The sequence below is a fragment of the Salvelinus sp. IW2-2015 genome, linkage group LG28 (genome assembly GCF_002910315.2).
Source record: "Salvelinus sp. IW2-2015 linkage group LG28, ASM291031v2, whole genome shotgun sequence".
Lineage (NCBI taxonomy): Eukaryota > Metazoa > Chordata > Actinopteri > Salmoniformes > Salmonidae > Salvelinus > Salvelinus sp. IW2-2015.
This window is the reverse complement of record NC_036868.1, coordinates 25,829,931-25,848,818: the sequence shown is the minus strand read 5'-3', so window position 1 is coordinate 25,848,818 and position 18,888 is coordinate 25,829,931.

Genomic DNA, 18,888 nt, shown 5'->3' with positions numbered 1-18,888 from the left:
TTATAACAGAACATGGCCAAGATGTTCATAAATGACCAGCATGGTCAAATAATAATAATCACAGTAGTTGTCGAGGGTGCAACTGGTCAGCACCTCAGGAGTAAATGTCAGTTGGCTTTTTATAGCCAATCATTGAGAGTATCTCTACCGCTCCTGCTGTCTCTAGAGAGTTGAAAACAGCAGGTCTGGGACAGGTAGCACGTCCGGTGAACAGGTCAGGGTTCCATAGCCGCAGGCAGAACAGTTGAAACTGGAGCAGCAGCACGGTCAGGTGGACTGGGGACAGCAGGTCATGCCAGGTAGTCCTGAGGCATGGTCCTAGGGCTCAGGTCCTCCGAGAGAGAGAAAGAAAGAAAGAGAGAATTAGAGAGAGCATTTAAATTCACACAGGACACCGGATAAGACAGGAGAAATACTCCAGATATAACAGACTGACCCTAGCCCCCCGACACATAAACTACTGCAGCATAAATACTGGAGGCTGAGACAGGAGGGGTCAGGAAACACTGTGGCCCCATCCGATGATACCCCCGGACAGGGCCAAACAGGCAGGATATAACCCCACCCACTTTGCCAAAGCACAGCCCCCACACCACTAGAGGGATATCTTCAACCACCAACTTACCATCCTGAGACAAGGCCGAGTATAAGCCCACAAAGATCTCCGGCACAACCCAAGGGGGGGCGTCAACCCAGACAGGAAGACCACGTCAGTTGTGACCACGTCAGCAATGCAGTGCCTTAGACCACTGCACCACTCGGGAGACCCACAACAAGTCTAACCTCCCCTGTCATTGTAAGGGTGAGAGGTTAGCTTGTCTTTGGGGTATGATGTGTGCGTCTAACGTTCTCACTCATCATTATTCACAATTATCCATACAAAAAGTTAAATGGTTCACCCGATATGTATGAAAATATCCTCAAATTAAAGCTGAAAGTCGTCACTTTAACCTTACATTGTTTGGTTTCAAATCCAAACTTTTGGAGTATAGAGCCAAAATAATAAAAAATGATTTACAGAGGGCACTGTAGAAGGGATTGATAGCAATAGAGCGAGAGAGAGAGAGACCTAGAAAGTGGTACTGTAGATACTGATTTGTTCCTATATACTGTATCTAGCCATCTTCTCTGGCTCAAAGGCGTGCATCAATACTCTGACAATTCTCCCCTGTTTACTCAAACTCAATGAACTCAAGCCAAGGATACTATCATGACACTAGGAGGCAGATGGTTGGAGTTTAAGATGTGTAATAAATCCAAAGGGAGAATAGGCAAGAGAATGGTCGTGGACAGGCAAAAGGTCATAACCAGATCAGAGTCCAGGAGGTACAGAGTGGCAGGCAGTCTTGAGATCAGGGCAGGCAGAATGGTCAGGCAGGTGGGTACAGAGTCCAGAACAGGCAAGGGTCCAAACCAGGAGGACTAGAAAAAGGAGAAAAGGCAAAGCAGGAAACTGGGAAAAACTGCTGGTAGGCTTGGACATACAAGACAAAGAGACAGAGAGACATGAAACACAGGGATAAATACACTGGGGAAAACAAGCAACACCTGGAGGGGGTGGAGACAATAACGAGAACAGGTGAAACAGATCAGGGTGTGACAGATACAAGACAGGCTATATAAAGCAACTGCCTGTTGACTAGTCCATCTTTCCCTAATGGCGACAGAGGGCGCACAGAAGGAGCTAGCTTAGCTTACCTTACCTTCTCTTTGCGTCTGACCAGTGTGAAAGGGGCTTTCTCCCTGTCTGTTGTGCTCTCTCTGTCTGAGGTGAGCTGTTGGATGGGCTGGGCCATGTCTGGAAGGAGAGGGATAGAGGGGTTAGAGCCAGGCATGTTAGTAGGCCTATTGTTCCCAGCTGTGTGTCTGTCAATCTACACAAGGTCTGGTGGAACAGGGAGGCACGAATGGTCACCTCCTGAAAAATCATGTTTAGTCAGAAGTAGCCGACTACTTCTTTACTGAAAGTGCACATCCCTGGAAGCAAATCTGTTTGTGCTTTAGTCGTTGTCAGAAATAGACCCCCAGAAAGGAAGGCCGGCAAACCACTTCAGTGGATTCTTAAAATACTTAAAGGCTCTACGCTGTCTATGCAACAGAACGGCAACGGATTCGACGGAAGTTCATTCGTGTAGCTCTATCAGTAGTTCTACATAATTTGGTGCGGTTTAAGCGATGCAGATGCAAATAGAGCTCCGTAGCTTCGTTTGCATAGACTGAAATCCCTGTGGAGAGCCCTATACAGCGGTGCTATAACACTAGTATAATGCTGCTATAAGCCGGCAACAGGCTGAAGGCAGATGGCTCATCAGCCTCCTGATCCTACACACACACACACGCACAGGTATAGGGTATAGGCTGGGGGGATGTCATCCTATCTGGGATAGTCTTTAAAGTGAGTTAATGTCCCTGGTGTGTCACACGACGCCGCCTATAAGAAAAATGACCACATAAATAAGTGATCCATTTCTCTTCCTCAGATGGCCTACATACTGCACAATAATAACTCTACTGTTGTGCTGTAGTACACTGGGGTCTGTGTAAAAGAAAAACCGTTTTGATGAGAATAATTTGATAGCAATGGAAATTGTTTAGAACAACGAGTAGACTTAGACAATCTCAAAATAGAAGATTTTGCCTGGGCTCAAAGAAGTGTGTTGAGTGTTAGCCTACATTTCTGGCAAAGCATGTTCTCAGTGAGTGATCGAAGATGAGTGAGTTGAAGTTTAGGAAGCAATGAGAGCCCTAAGGAAGCACATTATAGGAACATTTAGCTAAAGAGAGGATGTGACAGAGAGACAGGCTTGCTGGCAGTTTGTTTGTTTTCCGTGTGGCCTATGACCTACTTTCTGTACAGGAGGAAAACCGCTAGGCTAAGAGACTTATTTTGTACATATTTGCACTAAAACCAAAACAATCTATTTAGCTGCTTAGCTCTGAGCTCTGGCTACAAATGAAAACCACTCACAAATCTGATTATAACCCTCTATTTTGAGACTAGAAAAGGGCAGATAGGCTTACATATCTAAACTGCCCAGCCTTGTTAGGCGTACCCCTATTTCACAAAATAACATGGCGTTAGCCTATTGCCTTATCAAGGTGTAGGTGTTATATTCTCCTCCRTTTTACAACAGGGGTGTACGTTTGACATGTTGCGGAACGGTTTTGTATTGAATGACATGCTTTCCCAAAACGTTCCTGTACGTTCTTGAGCAGACTTTGAGGTACGTGTGTTTGGTGGGTGTGGCGGGTGTGGCTTGAAGCATTGACTGACGCATTTAAAGTGCAGCGGCCCTGCTGACAGTGTTCCCCCAATCATGAACCCCTCCTGTTTTTAACTAGTCGTTCAGAACAGCACCGTTTCCATTTAATTGAGCGTTTTTTCGTACTGAACGCAGCTCACACAGCTAACTGTTGTGGTCCCTTTTGTTCTTTGAAAGCTGATTCTGAAGGTGTGAGTTGTTTCTATCCCCTAGTGTTGTGAACAAAGTTCAGACCTGCAATTAAACTAAAACGATAAYAATGCGAGTTCACACTTCCAGGTCCCTTTGCTTGTTATGCTGCCTCACTCATGCCATATTGATGGTCTGTTCAKTCAAATGTCTCCATCATGCTACGTAACATGTGCCCCGTAGAAATTAGTAGGCTTGATGAGACATTATGTTTATCTTGCGTTGCTGGTGACAGTCCAAGACATATGTCATTGTGGCGGTAGGGGCACAGATCCTTGCCCATACAGGCCAAAGTGCTACATTTAGCATACAGCCTCCAGAGCCGTTTGATTTTTCTAAACCTCAAGGATAGATCAAATGGATTAGGAAGTTTGAGCACTTTCGTCAGGCGAGTAATCTTTATTTAAAGTGCATTTTAAGAAAAATATCAACAATAAATATTGTTGAAGATTGTAAATCTGGGACATTAAAAAACATTTCTAACTAAATTATTTCTGTATCCATGCAGACATCAGACATATGCATAATCAGCGCATATCATCCAAAAATATGGAACAAAACAACATTATTAATCAATCAATCAAAGCCCGTTTGACACCATACAGTTGTCACAAAGAAACGTTCTTTTCACAGATCTTCCCCCCCCACACAACAGAGTTTAGGAAAAATCTGTTGTTCTGCCCCTGAACAAGGCAGTTAACCCACTGCTCCCCGGTAGGCCGTCATTGTACATAATAATTTGTTCTTAACTGACTTGCCTCGTTAAATAAAGGTTAAATAAAAAAATTGTAATTGGTGTGACTTAACCGTCTCGCTGGTTGTGTCTTATCAACTTTGGCCTTCCTCAATCTTTCGGCCAGAGCTCAGTAAAGCCACCYTAGCTTAGTGGGTGCGCCTGCTAGCTCAACATGCTACAATGGAGAGGGACCACTTACCTTATTAATACGATCAATATGAGTGCAGGTGGCTGGATTTGTTATGATCAGATAGCATTGAGAAGATAATGGAAAGTAACACTCAATAGCTCTTCCAGGTATTCATTGAATGACTAAACCGAGTGAACTGACKTTTCGGCACACTGGAGATATCAGGGAGTATTATAGCTAAGATTTATAGCACTGGAGTTAAGTCTTTATTACCTCCATCAGAGTGAAGCACCAACTACATCCTGCTTTGTACAGACATCAATTCAACTTCTATTTTTGATCAAATCAAATTGTATTTGTTACATCCGCCTAATACAACAGGTGTAGACCTTACTGTGAAATGCTTACTTACAAGCCCTTTAATCAAATGGGTGGCCATTTGATTAATTGTTCAGCAGTCTTATGGCTTCGGAGTAGAAGCTGTTAAGGAGCATTTTGGTCCTAGACTTGGCGCTCCGGCACCGCTTGCCGTGCGGTAGCAGAGAGAACAGTCTATGACTTGGGTGACTGGAGTCTTGACAATTTTTGGGGCCTTCCTCTGACACCGCCTARTATATAGGTTCTGGATGTCAGGAAGCTTGGCCCCAGTGATGTACCGGGCCGTACGCACTACCCTTTGTAGCGCCTTGCAGTTGGATGCCAAGCAGTTGCCATACCAAGCGCTGATGCAGCCCGTCAAGATGCTCTCGATGGTGCAGCTGTAGAACCTTTTGAGGATCTAAGGAGCCCATGCCAATTCCTGAAGCGGAAGAGGTGTTGTTGTGCCTTCTTCACGACTGTGTTGGTGTGTGTAGACCATGATAATCCCTTAGTGATGTGGACACCGAGGAACTTGAAGCTCTCGACGCGCTCCACTACAGCCACGTCGATGTGGATGGGGGCGTGCTCAGCCCTCCGTTTCTTGTAGTCCACGATTAKCTCCTTTTTCTTGCTGACGTTGAGGGAGAGGTTACTGTCTTGGCACCAGACTGCCAGGTCACTGACCTCTTCCGTATAGGGCTGTCTCGCTGTCGTTGGTGATCAGGCCAACCACCGTCGTGTCGTCAGCAAACTTAATGATGGTGTTGGAGTCGTGTTTGGCCACTCAGTCGTGGGTGAACAGGCACTCCAGGAGGAGACTAAGCACGCACCCCTAAGGGGCCCCGGTATTGAGGGCCAGCGTGGTGGATGTGTCATTTCCTACCCTCACCACCTGGGGGCGGCCCGTCAGGAAGTCCAGGACCCAGTTGCAGAGGGAGGTGTTCAGACCCAGGGTCCTGAACTTAGTGATGAGCTTGGAGGACACTATGGTGTTGACCGCTGAGCTATAGTCAATGAACAGCGTTCTCACATAGGTGTTCCTGTTGTTCAGGTGGGAGAGGGCAGTGTGGAGTGCAATAGAGATTTTGTCATCTGTGGATCTGTTGGGGCGGTATGTGAATTGGAGTGTGTCCAGGGTGTCTGGGATGATGGTGTTGATGTGAGCCATGACCAGCCTTTCAAAGCATTTCATGGCTGCAGATGTTCCCTTGGTGTTCTTGGGCACAGGGACTATGGTGGTCCGCTTGAAACATGTAGGTATTACAGACTGGGTCAGAGAGAGGTTGAAAATGTCAGTGAAGACACTTGCCAGGTGGTCAGCGCATGCTCTGAGTATGCGTCCTGGTAATCCGTCTGGACCCACGGCCTTGTGAATGTTTACTTGTTTAAAGGTCTTGTTCACATCGGCTATGGAGAGTGAGATCACACAGTCATCTGGAACAGCTGGTGCTCTCATGCATTGAATTTAACTTGTCTAGTAGGCTCGCGTCACTGGGCATCTCGTTGCTGGGTTTCCCTTTGTAATCCGTGATAGTTTACAAGCCCTGTCACTTCCGACGAACGTTAGAGCCGGAATTGTAGGATTCGATCTTAGTCCTGTATTGATGTTTTGACTGTTTGATGGCTCATTGGTGGTCATAGCAGGATTTCTTATAAGCGTCCAGATTAGTGTCCCRCTCCTTGAAAGCTGCAGCTCTAGCCTTTAGCTCAGTGAGGAGGTTGCCTGTAATCCATGGCTTCTGGTTGGGATATGTACGTACGGTCACTGTGGGAAGGACGTCGTCGATGCACTTATTTATGAAGCCAGTGACTGATTTGGTAAACTCCTCAATGTTATCGGATGAATCCCAGAACTTCTTCCAGTCTGTGCTAGTGAAACAGTCTTTTAGCTTACCATCGGCTTCATTGGACCACTTCCGTATTGAGCACGTCACTGGTACTTCCTGATTAGAATTTTTACTTGTAAGCAGGAATCAGGAGGATAGAATTATGGTCAGATTTCCAAATGGAGGGCGAGGGAGATCTTTGTATACGTTTCTAGTTGCACAGGTGGAATAGAASCATAGAAAATACCATTTCACATTGTATTAATGTGAAGCTAGTCTTGTTTATATACAAACTTTGCAAGTGTTAGCATATTTTTTTTAAAATATTGCCCAATGCAATAAATCAAAATATAAAGAACTTGGTGCATCCCAGTGTAACGGATGTGAAATGGCTAGCTAGTTAGCGGTGGTGCGCGCTAGCAGCCTTTCAGTCGGTTACGTCACTTGCTTTGAAACCTAGAAGTAGTGGTTCCCCTTGCTCTGCAAGGGCCGCGGCTTTTGTGGAGTGATGGGTAACGACGCTTCGTGGGTGACTGTTGTTGATGTGTGCAGAGGGTCCCTGGTTCGCGAGGGGACGGACGTAAAGTTAAACTGTTACACCAGCATGGTTCATGATTCATAAGWGGTGAACTTCATCCTAAGAGAGGCCTCACCATGGCAACACCCAACAATCGGGACGTCCTGAAGACATTTGGCGACGTTCCCATTAGGTAAAGGTTCCGGTGTAACGTAATCCCACTGATGTTCTGAGAACGTCACTTGATAGTCCAAAGGTAACATTCTCTGGGGGACCTTTGTGTAGTTCCCTGTAAGTTACCAGTACATCACTGAGGACCGTGTCAGGACTTTTTTAGGATGTTCTCAGGACTTTCATTTTACTAGTCCTTAGGACAACACTTGATGGCCCCCAGGTGTCCCAAACCATTATAAGTAAAGTAATGAAATGGTATGGGGGGGGGGGGTTTATGATAAGTGGTAGGCTGTTCATCTGAAATAGTGTAAAAAACATGAATGAATTACAGTATTTGACGTGATCATTTATTAGTGACTTTTCAATATGATCCCAACTGGAATTTGAACTCACAACATCTGGATTTGGGGTATGCTGATCTGTAGAAGTCCCCTAAACATGAATTACCTGTAATACATCTCTGCAGTTGGGAAGAGAGTACCATCTGAAATGCTATTTTAGTTATGGGTTAATCTGACTCGTCTCTCATTGATTTCATTTAGTTATCAGTATAGTTGTCTTATTGTTGGTGGGGCATATTATTCTGTTTTAATGTTACTTCTGAATTGCTATGATAAGTATAATAGGTGAAATCAGTCATTGATACAGACATGGTGGAGTAGCAGGAACATTGGAATGCGGTTGTGAGTTGAAGTCCCAGGGAAGGACATGTTAAATAATATTTACTGAATGAATACACCTTCAGAAAGTACCCTTTGACTTATTCCACATTTAGTTGTGTCACAGCAGGGGTGCCACACTCCTTCCATGGAGGGCCTTGTGTCTGCTGTTTTTTGTTCCTTTCTTTCGGTTAAAACCTAGACAACCAGGTGAGGGGAGTTCCTTACTAACCCGTGACCTTAATTCTTAAATTAAGGATAAGGTGGGAGCGAAAACCCACAGACACTCGGCCCTCCGTGGAATGAGTTTGACATGTGTGTTACAGCCTAAATTCAAAATTGATTAAGTAGATTTTCTTTTTCCAACCCGATCGACACACAATACCCCATAATGACAAAGTGACAACATGTTTWTTGAAGTATTTGCAAATACATTGAAAATSAAATACAGAAATATCTCACATCAGTATTCACACCCATGAGTCAATACTTTGTAGAAGCACCTTTGGCAGCAATTACAGCTGTTTTACCTTGGTAAGTTTCTAAGAGCTTTGCACACCTGGATTGTGCAACATGTGTAGATTATTATTAAAAAAACTCTTCAAGCTCTGTCAAGTTGGTTGTTGATTATTGATAGACAGCCATTTTCAAGTCTTGCCATAGATTTTCAAGCCAATTTAAGTGAAACTGTAACTAGGCCACCCAGGAACATTCACTGTCATCTTAGTAAGCAACTCCAGTGTATATTTGGCCTTGTGTTTTAGGTTATTGTCCTGCTGAAAGGTGAATTTGTCTCCCAGTGTCGGTTGGAAAGTAGACTGAACCAGGTTTTCCTCTAGGATTTAGTCTGTGCTTAGCGCCGTTCCGTTTCCTTTAATGACTCAAGACATTTCAGCATTTTTTATTAATTTGAAAACATTTAGAAAAACATAATAGCACTTTGACATTATGTGGTATTGTATGTAGRCCTGTGACACAAAATCTAAATTGGAACAATTTTAAATTCAGGCTGTACCACAACAAAATGTGGAAAAAGTCAAGGGGTGTGAATACTTTCTGAAGACACTGTACACAATGTAATGTTGTATGTCAAAGTGTGTCCAATATGTACATTAAAATCACTGTTTGTGTGTGTGTTGATGTGTCACGCCCTGACCTTGGAGATMTTTTTTATGTCTCTATTTTGGTTGGTCAGGGCGTGAGTTTGGGTGGGCATTCTATGTCTGGTGTTCTATGTTGTTCTATGTTTTGTATTTCTATGTGTTTGGCCTGGTATGGTTCCCAATCAGAGGCAGCTGTCTATCGTTGTCTCTGATTGAGAACCATACTTAGGTAGCCTGTTCCCACCTGTGTTTGTGGGTAGTTATTTTCTGTTTCCTGTTGTGTGTCTGCACCAGCCAGAACTGTTTCGGTTGTTATTCTTTGTTATTTCAGTGTTCATTTCTTAAATATGGACACGTACCACGCTGCACCTTGGTCCTCTCCTTCCAACAGCCGTTACATGATGTCCCTAGCATTGCCAAAAGAAATTGAACTGTGACTGGATTAGTCATTCATTAATCAGGGCCTTGATGGGCTTGGCAACAGTAACAAGGGGTGATGTGTAATGAAACTAGGGTGCACGTGCCTTGGGTAAAATGTTAGATTTTTGGGGGGGTTAGTTTCTTTGTGACCATCAGGTTACATCCCTGGGACAACCCGAGAACTAGACAAAAACCTCCAGGGGACACAACGTCCCACAAATGTTCAGGAGACCTTTAGGGGACCATGACACAATAGCCAAAGAAAGTCCTAAAAATATCCTCTGGGACATCCCCGTGACCAACCGGGAACTAGACAAAACCTCCAGGTGACCATGACGACTTTAGGCTACCATTTCATGACGTCCTACCGACTCATTATTGTTTATAGGGCATACAAGTATTATAAATGTCACAGGTGTGACGAATGCTCTTAATTACTGTGCCTGATTCTGCCCATGTGCTTTTAATTGAGAGCTAGTTTATTGCTTGATTCATTGAGCGATGTGATTTGCTCACTGTGCTTCCTCGCCCCTTCATAACCTTTCTTTTGGTTGTGGTGTGGCTGCCCAGGGAAAGGTGCAGGTGAGAGGGAAGCGACAGTTGTGGTGAAGCTGGGGCAGAGCTGCTTTGGAAGCATTGTTTATTTTTTATTAAATGATGCTTTAAGTTAATGATAATGTTGAAATACTTTCCCTGCACTGGAACCTGTTTTTGTTTGATTTAATTGTTTTGTGGTATGTCCTTCCTCCATTTTCTTTGCTAAGCTAAAGTTATCTTGTGAACATACGCTCCTTGCTCCTGTCTGGAAGCCCCCCCCCCCGAGAGAGTATGCCCCCCTCCCACACACACACACACACACTGAGTGTTAATGGAACAGAGGCTTTTCCCTGATCCTGTGCAGAGTGTTAGATCAACAATGCTGCCACACCACCAGCTGTGTCAGGGCTTCTCGACTAACCCAGAACTAAAATCTTGTGTGATTTTTGTTCAGATGCTCGATTTAAGAACGATTACGGTACTATTTGTTACGTCATCTGTCCACGAGAGATTCAGAAACAGCAGGCCTACTATATCGCTGACAGACCTTAGTGCTCTTTATTCMCTGACAGAAATTTCCAGTTGATCAACTAGCCCATGTTAGCTAATCAGCTATCCAGATCTTGTATGGCCAGAGTACGTGYCTAGGGGCTATGACCCCTAGGGGGTCCCCATTGATTTTGTTGCGTTACTCAGGTATATGAACATAAGATATGGGGTGTTAACARTTTGGGGTCCTATGAGTTGCGAGGTGCGTGTTTGTTATTAAACCGATATATGGCAGTATCCATTTGGACCTTTGCCACCTAGGAWATWTGTGTGACTGGACTTTCTCAAATAGTACTTGAGTACCCCTGCTATATATAGTGTGCAACTTGTTTTCTTTTTTGACAGTTTACTCTCTGTTAGTAAGCACCTCTACCAAATGTTTTGGGTGTGCGTCAGCCCATGATTTTTACAGCCCAGCAGTAACACTAGATTCAAGGTCTGTCTGCTTGAGTCCGTGACTTGGACGATGGATCTATCCAGAAGTTTATTTAGTTTTTATTASACATTTTAGTAATAATACATTTGATTTGTAACTTGCCTTTATTTTCAGAATCCCAAAGTGTCTTACAAATGTAAAATGGAGAATCTCGAAAATTCGAGATGCAACTTTTGTGTACAAAATATAGTGTTTTCAGTAGAGGCATTCATTCAATCTTAAATGAACTCCCTCCCCATAATTTCACTCGCCATCATTCATTGTATCATTCAATTTTTCTGTATTAGAAAGTAGGCCTGCCCTCTTTGAAGTCTCAACGATGAACGCATTGCACTTTTTTTGTTTATAAAGCACTCCTGCATAAACYTCCACCGTACCTTACTTCATTGTTAACTTACAGACGTACGAGACACCAGACCCAGTCTCAGGAATGGAGATCCCTTCGGTCTCCACTGAGTTAGGTAAATCTGCTTTTAGTTTTTTTACACCTTACTTATAGAAKGATCTCCAAYGCTCTCTAAAGTTGGATGAATTGTTGCCTCTAGRSCAGGGCTGCCCAACCCTCTTCCTGGAGATCYWCYRTCCTGTGGGTTTTCAGTCCAACCCTAGTTTAACACACCTGGTTATACTAATTAGCTGCTCAACAAGACCTTAACTAGCTGAATCAGAACTGCTAAATTAGGGTTGAACTGAAAACCTATAAGGACAGTAGACCTCCAGGAAGAGGGTTGGACTGAAAACCTACAGGACAGTAGATCTCCAGGAAGAGGGTTGGACTGAAAACCTACAGGACAGTAGATCTCCAGGAAGAGGGTTGGGCAGCCCTGGTCTAGGGCAATTCAAAAGGCTGATTGAGGACCTTTTTCCTGAAGAATGTGTTTGTATTTAGCTTTTTGTGTATTGATGTGTATACAGGGCTCATCTGTGAAAGAGAAGTTGGTCTTAGCATGACTCCCTGTTAAAATAAACGTTACATAAAAAAAATGGTATGTCAGTAAAGTGCAGTTACTCTATACGGCCACATGGGGGTAGTATACCCCCACTACGGATCATCAGCTCTCGGCTTCCTGTCGAAACATCATGAATCACACTACAGATGGCTACTTCCACTAAACGAGGCTGACTGGGGTGCCTCAGCCCTGTTGGGCCAAAATGACCATGTTTACCTGAAGCAAGAAAAATGATACCATAAGAAACCTCTGGTGCACTCAGTATAGAGGTAGTAGATTATGAGTATCAAAGGAAAAGGTTTTAAATCCACCATTATAGTCAATTCACCTTAAAAGTCTATTCGTACACCTCACAAATCATGCGTCATTAATAAGAGAGAAATACATATTGTTAGTCTTAAAGATAAATGTTGGCTGTGTGGTCCTCTCCATCATATCAGATACAACCATGCTCTCCACCATTGTGAACATATATTCATATTTTTGACAATTTTTACTTTTACTTCACTACATTCCTAAAGAAAATAATGTACTTTTTACTCTATAMATTTTTCCTGACACCCAAAAGTACTTGTTACATTTTTTATGTTTAGCAGGACAGGAAAATGGTCCAATTCACGCAGTTATCAGGAGAACACATGGTCATCCCTACGGCCTCTGATCTGGCGGACTCATTAAACACAAATGCATCGTTTGTAAATTATGTTGGAGTGTGCYCCTGGCTATCCATAAATGTTAAAAACAAGAAAAGGGTGCTGTATGCTTTGCTTAATGAAGGGCATTTGAAATTATTTATATTTTACCCCCTTTTCAATCTTGTCTCATCACTGCAACTCCCCAATGGGTTCAGGAGGTGAGTCATGCGTCCTCCAAAACATGACACCCGCCAAGCCGCACTTCTTAACACCCGCCCGCTTAAACCGGAAGCCAGCCGCACCAATGTGTCGGAGGAAACACCGTTCACCTGACGACTGAGGTCAGCCTGCAGGTGCCAGGTACACCACAAGGAGTCGCTAGAGAGCAATGAGCCAAGTAAAGCACCCCCCCGGCCAAATCCTCCCCTAACCCGGACGACACTGGTCCAATTGTGCGCCGCCCYACGGGACTCTCGATCACGGCCGATTGTGATACAGCCCGGGATCGAACCCRGGTCTGTAGTGACGCCTCTAGCACTGCGATACAGTGCCTTAGACCGCGGCGCCACTCGGGAGCCCCTTGAGTCGTTTTCCATTAAAGTATCTTTACTTTTACTCAAGTATGACAATTGGGTACTTTTTCTACCACAGCTGTCTGCCTGCATGTGCCGTGTGTGTGTGTCATCTCAGGCTTGATAAACACAGATAGAAGGTCCACTTGGTGCTGGTCCCTGGTGGGCAGAGAGACAGGAGCGACTGGATGCTCAGGCTGCTGGGTCTGTCTGCTCATTCTGTCTGCCTGGGAGAGATGAGGCCTTGGTGTACTGGAGCCATGTTCAGCCAAGATGGCTTTCTGAGGTGGAGGCAGCAATAGCCAGATAAAGAGAGCATTTGAAGGYGATGGGAGAAGGGTGTGTGTGTATAGGATTGTCATCAGTCCTGTTCGTCTCGTGCCAGAGGTAAGCTGCAAATGACTTTCATGTTGTACACATGTTTCGCAGCAGATTGTGTGACACAAGTCTGGTGTATCTGCAGATAAACTGAATAAAACTATACCCTGAGGTAGGAATTAAGTGGAAGAAGTGTGTAGTATTATTGGATGTTATGTGTAGGAGGATGGTATTACATGTACACTGCAGGTATGGTGCAATCCTCCTGCGACAAACATTTGTCTCAATCCAGAATTATTTTTGCCCTTCCGTCAATTGATATAGTATTGAAATAGTTTGTTGTTGTAATGGCAAATTAACTGGACGGCAACAWAAATGAATAATGATTTTGATATTTTCAACCACAAGCTGTTTATTGATTTACAAATGTATCTTGTTTTGTTTGTGTCAGTTTTTTTTTCATGGCTAAGTTGTGAGAGTTGTGATCCCTGCTCTAAAGCCAGAACCACCCGGGACGGGCTTCAATCACACTTCAAATCCAGAGACAGAGAGACAGCGAGAGGAGAGGAGGAGAGGAGACAACATGGTCTCAGGGCATTTCGTATTATTCTATATGTAAATCTGTAACACKCCATTTAGTATAATATTTTACTTTACATTAGGTTACATTTGGAATGGAATAGCGGTCGTACAATATCATACGATTTAGAGGATGTATAGTATCATACGTCTACCCAGTTGTACGATAGCATACAAATTGAATGACATGCTGTAACTTATCATACATCTTGGAGATGTGTAGTATTATACGCCATTCTTTGAGACCAGGTTGCTCGTTGCACTGTAACAACAAAGGAGAATTAACGGGGAGAATTTACATTTGGTAGTTAGGAGAACTAACGACAAAGGTTAGGATAATTAACGTGGAAGGTTACGGGAATTAAAACGACAAAGGTCAGGTGAATTTATGYAGCAGGTTAGGATGTTTAGAATAAGAGTTAGGGGAAGGGTGAGCTAAAATGGTACAGTTGTCCCCGACGCGACTCGAACACACAACCTTTGGATTTCTAGACCCAACCATCCTCCCTGACAAACCTCCCTACTTTAGTTTCTGTCTAAAGTAGCTAGACCATTAGTATCAATCATACATCTTGGAGGTGCTCAGAATGACCTAAAGTATGTTTCGTATGGCTCTGAGGCCAGGCTGGAGGAGAGAGAGGAGACAGAAAACACACCAAGGGCTTTGGCAAACGACACGAATCCTTTCGCCACCTGGTTWTGTGCTTTTCTGAGTTTGCAATTTTTTTTTGATTTTCAGTTAAATGTCTTGGATGGTGGTTCTGCTGATCTCAGTTAAACTCTTAATAAGCACCATWTCATGGTGCGTAGCTGAGAGATTAGAACTGACAGGGCAGGCGTGGCAGCTCTAGGGCTTTGCTCCAGCTTGGAAATGGTTAAAGAAACGGAAAAAGGCCAGTGTCCAGAGGGCCTCTGCCTTGCACCATGGGTCAGTGGGAGTGAGTAATGCAGAATCCCAAATCGAACCCGTGCCTCTAACCACGCCCTAGACACAGTGGCGGCCGCGCGAGATCAACAAAGCAGCATGACAGAAATACGATGCAAAGTTTTCGAACTACCGGTAGTTTATTTGAGAATATATACTGTGTAAAGCAATCTGTGGATTTGAACGACAGCATAAATACACCTATTTGACTTTTGCGTGTCAAAAACCGAATGAGCACTGTTGCACATGCTGCCTCTGTTTTGAACAGCTTGGATTATACTATTTAGAACGAGTGCTATCTAGCTGATTATTCAAGGTAGAGAACCGGTTAATTTACCAAAAAATGGAGCAAACTACAATATTTCTTAAATGCTTCTCAAAATGACTCTTTTAGCCCACACAACATGTCACCTAGAGTAGAAACTGATGAGCAACATGTAAGATCAGATCCGGGATTAGAAGGTTCTAGCTAGTGTATCCCTCTGTCCTTCAACTCTTGTTGGATGTAGTTGTCCGGGTTTATCAGGTCCCAGGCTCCCATGACTCTTAGGATTATTTATTTACAACTTCATTACAATTCGCTTTTTGCTTTAGCGCCACCTGTACCTGATTGAGCAGACCTAGTCTCACRCGGAAGTAAGCCGCCTGGCGTGAGAGACTCATCGGGAGGGAGACTAGAGCAGCCCCAGAAGTTCTGACTGAACGCGCATTTGAGCTCCCCAGGACGGTCCGTTTACTTTGTGCTGTTATAATTTATCCTCGGGAAATCCTGCGATTTCATTGGAGCAGTTCTCCCTCACGGTAAATAGCTGGCAAAACAATCCAAGCAATGTTCGCACGGCTTATGTGCCCCACGGAGGTGGAGCTGCTGCTGCTGGCAGTCACTGAGGGGCGGAGTAGTAAGTAAYTGAACAGCTTGTGTTTTTCTAAAACAGGAAAATGTACACATTTAGCACACTTTTATGAGCATTTCAAACATAATMCATGAATTATATAATGTATTTATTTTTTGACCGATCAAAAGTGGGGCGCCGCCCCTAACTCCCTGATGGGCTGACCGCCGCTGCCTAGACATTATGTGGTGGTCTGAGAGGATCCGATATGTAGGTTCTATGAGCGTTGTGTTCATAGCTAGCTCCATCTCCATCTATCRCCTTCATGATAGGAAGGGTGCCAGGAGTKGATTTGGAATTCAGTYTAACATARGGAGTAGGTTSTCATTTTYGAACTGGGCCTATGAGTCATTGTCTGCATGAGGTTTAAGAGGTCGTTCTCACAGACGAGGTCTGGAGGATGGAGCATGTGAACTCTCGAAAGGCGATGTCTTCATGACTTCATGGCCCAGGGCATCTGATTAGCCTGGAAGTGACTGAGCTGCATTATGACCCGGCACAGAGGAACAGAACAGCGCCGCTAGGCAAGGGGGTTTAACGACTTTATGAATGTCTGTCATTTTAGCCRTATTAGCAAGAGTAGGGGGAGAAATGTGAACAGGACTTTCAGCAGGTCTTTACTGTTGGTTCCTACTGAGAGAAACATGAATCTGAAGGGTTATGGTACGGTCGTATGGCTCGTTAGGGCCAGAGGAGTGATGGAAAGAAGGAAGTAAGAAAGAAAAAGGAGCAAAAAGTTTCACAGCAACTGTGAAGAGAAGGAGCAGAGCACGTACAGAGGTAGATTAAACCAGAAAAGTACAAAAACGCTTTCAAAAAGAAAAAAAATACATTTACTTTTGAAATGATCTTTTGAGTACTTCAACATACAAAAAGCTATTTCATTGGAAAACTTTTTATATATATATATAATTACTTGAGATACTTGGGATCTGATGGAAACCTGAAACTTAAAATACAGTGTGAGTTAGATTAAAACACATTATTGTGTGTTTCTACAATGAAATCTAACAGTTATTGTGTGATCATTTGATGAGAAAATAGTTTGAATGGGTCTTGATTGGGCCAGAAACAAGATCCGGTAATTACATACAAATAACTGGAACAGAACTCAAAAAATAAAATGACCTTGTGTAGTGTGCCTGTGCGTCTGTGYGTGTTGTCATTSTCTCCCTCTCTCACTCACTCTCTTCCTCTGTGTAAAGTATAGGGTATTTTTTGCTTTGGCTGTCATTAGAGGCAAGCTATGATGCAGAGGCAACAAGCCACAGTAGCTCCCTGCTACAGTAGCTCCCTGCTACAGTAGCTTCCTGCTACAGTAGCTCCCTGCTACAGTAGCTCCCTGCTACAGTAGCTCCCTGCATCAGCAGCAACATCCGTTTGTTATGCACTAACTAAAAGATAGCTACATGTTGCTCTCTGGTGGCTTGAGGAGGAATTAATCTGAACATTGCCACACTTTCACACCCCCCTCCATAAAGTAAGTACCTCTAATGCTGCTATAAGCAAGGGAAAGACAAGGTCATGGTACACTTTCTGATTCTGTAAATTCAATTGAATCGGTGACAAAAGAAAGTATTTTACGCTTGAATGGCGGAAGATTGAAATGAAATGAGGATTGAGTTTTGAGTACGCTGTGATATAAAGAGGGCCTGAGTTGAGAGCCTTTTCGATTGGAAGCTCTCCTTACTCATAATTGTGCTTCTTGGAGGTTATACCTCTTCAAACACCTCAAGGCCCAACAACACGAGAGCTACAAGTTTGAATGGAAGTGTATACTGTGAATTGTCGTATATGGACCAAGTGGATTTGTAATGCTAACAAGACAAACAGACAAAGCATGACTGGACCTTCAACTGCTTATTGTATTTTCTTGCACTGGCGTCTGGTTTGAGAAGCCTTTCAATATATACTGAACAAAAATATAAACGCAACATGCAACAATTTCATTGATTTTACTKAGGAAATCAGTMCATTTAAATAAATAAATTAAGCCATAATCTATGGATTTCACATGACTGGGARTACAGAATGGGCMTCGCAATGGGCCTCAGGATGTCGTCACGGTATTTTTATGCATTCAAATTGCCATCAATAAAATGCACTTGTGTTRGTTGTCCGTTAGCTTATGCCTGCCCATACCATAACCCCCTGCCACCATGGGGCACTCTGTTCACAACWTTGACATCAGCAAAATGCTCGCCCACACATGGTCTGTGATTGTGAGCCCGGTTGGATGTACTGCCAATTTCTTTAAAAYGACGTTGGAGGCGGCTTATGGTAGAGAAAGGAACATTCCATTTTCTRGCTACAGCTCTGGTGGACATTCCTGCAGTCAGCATGCCAATTGCACACTCCCTCATTCCTGCAGACGATCTGTGGCATTGTGTTGTGACAAAACTGCACATTTTAGAGTGGGCTTTTATTGGCTCCAGCACAAGGTGCACCTGTGTAATGATCATGCTGTTAAATCAGCTTCTTGATATGCCACACATTTTAGGTGGATGGATTATCTTGGGCAAAAGAGAAATATTTGTGCACAAAATTTGAGCGAAATAAGCTTTTTTTGTATAAGGAACATTTCAGGGATCTTTTATTTCAGCTCATAAATCATGGGACCATCATATCGCGTTTATATTTTTGTTCTGTGTAAGTAAAACCACTGGGCACAGATGTCAATTCGACACCTATTCCACGTTGGTTCAACAGAATTTCAGTGGGAAGGGATCGAATAAAGGAAATGCCCGCTGAGCACACACTAGTCGAATCAACATTTATTTCACCTCATTTCAAAGAAATTACACTGAACCAACGTGGAATAGACGTTGAATTGACGTCTGTGCCCAGTGGGTAGTCATATAAAGCTATACACAAACATTGGGATATTATGTAAGCGTACTGCACACAGGTGAAACCATTCCCGTCCTTGAACTAATTACAGCCTTCTACATTGGTGCAGAACATACACAATAAATAAGARATTGAATGGGAATACGTTAAATGGGAAATAATTCCTTGATATTGACTATCACACAGGTGAAAGCAGTTATTTTTTCGTGAACTGCTTAAATTGTTTCTATTAAGCTTATATTCTGCCAACTTTGTGACTCCCAACTG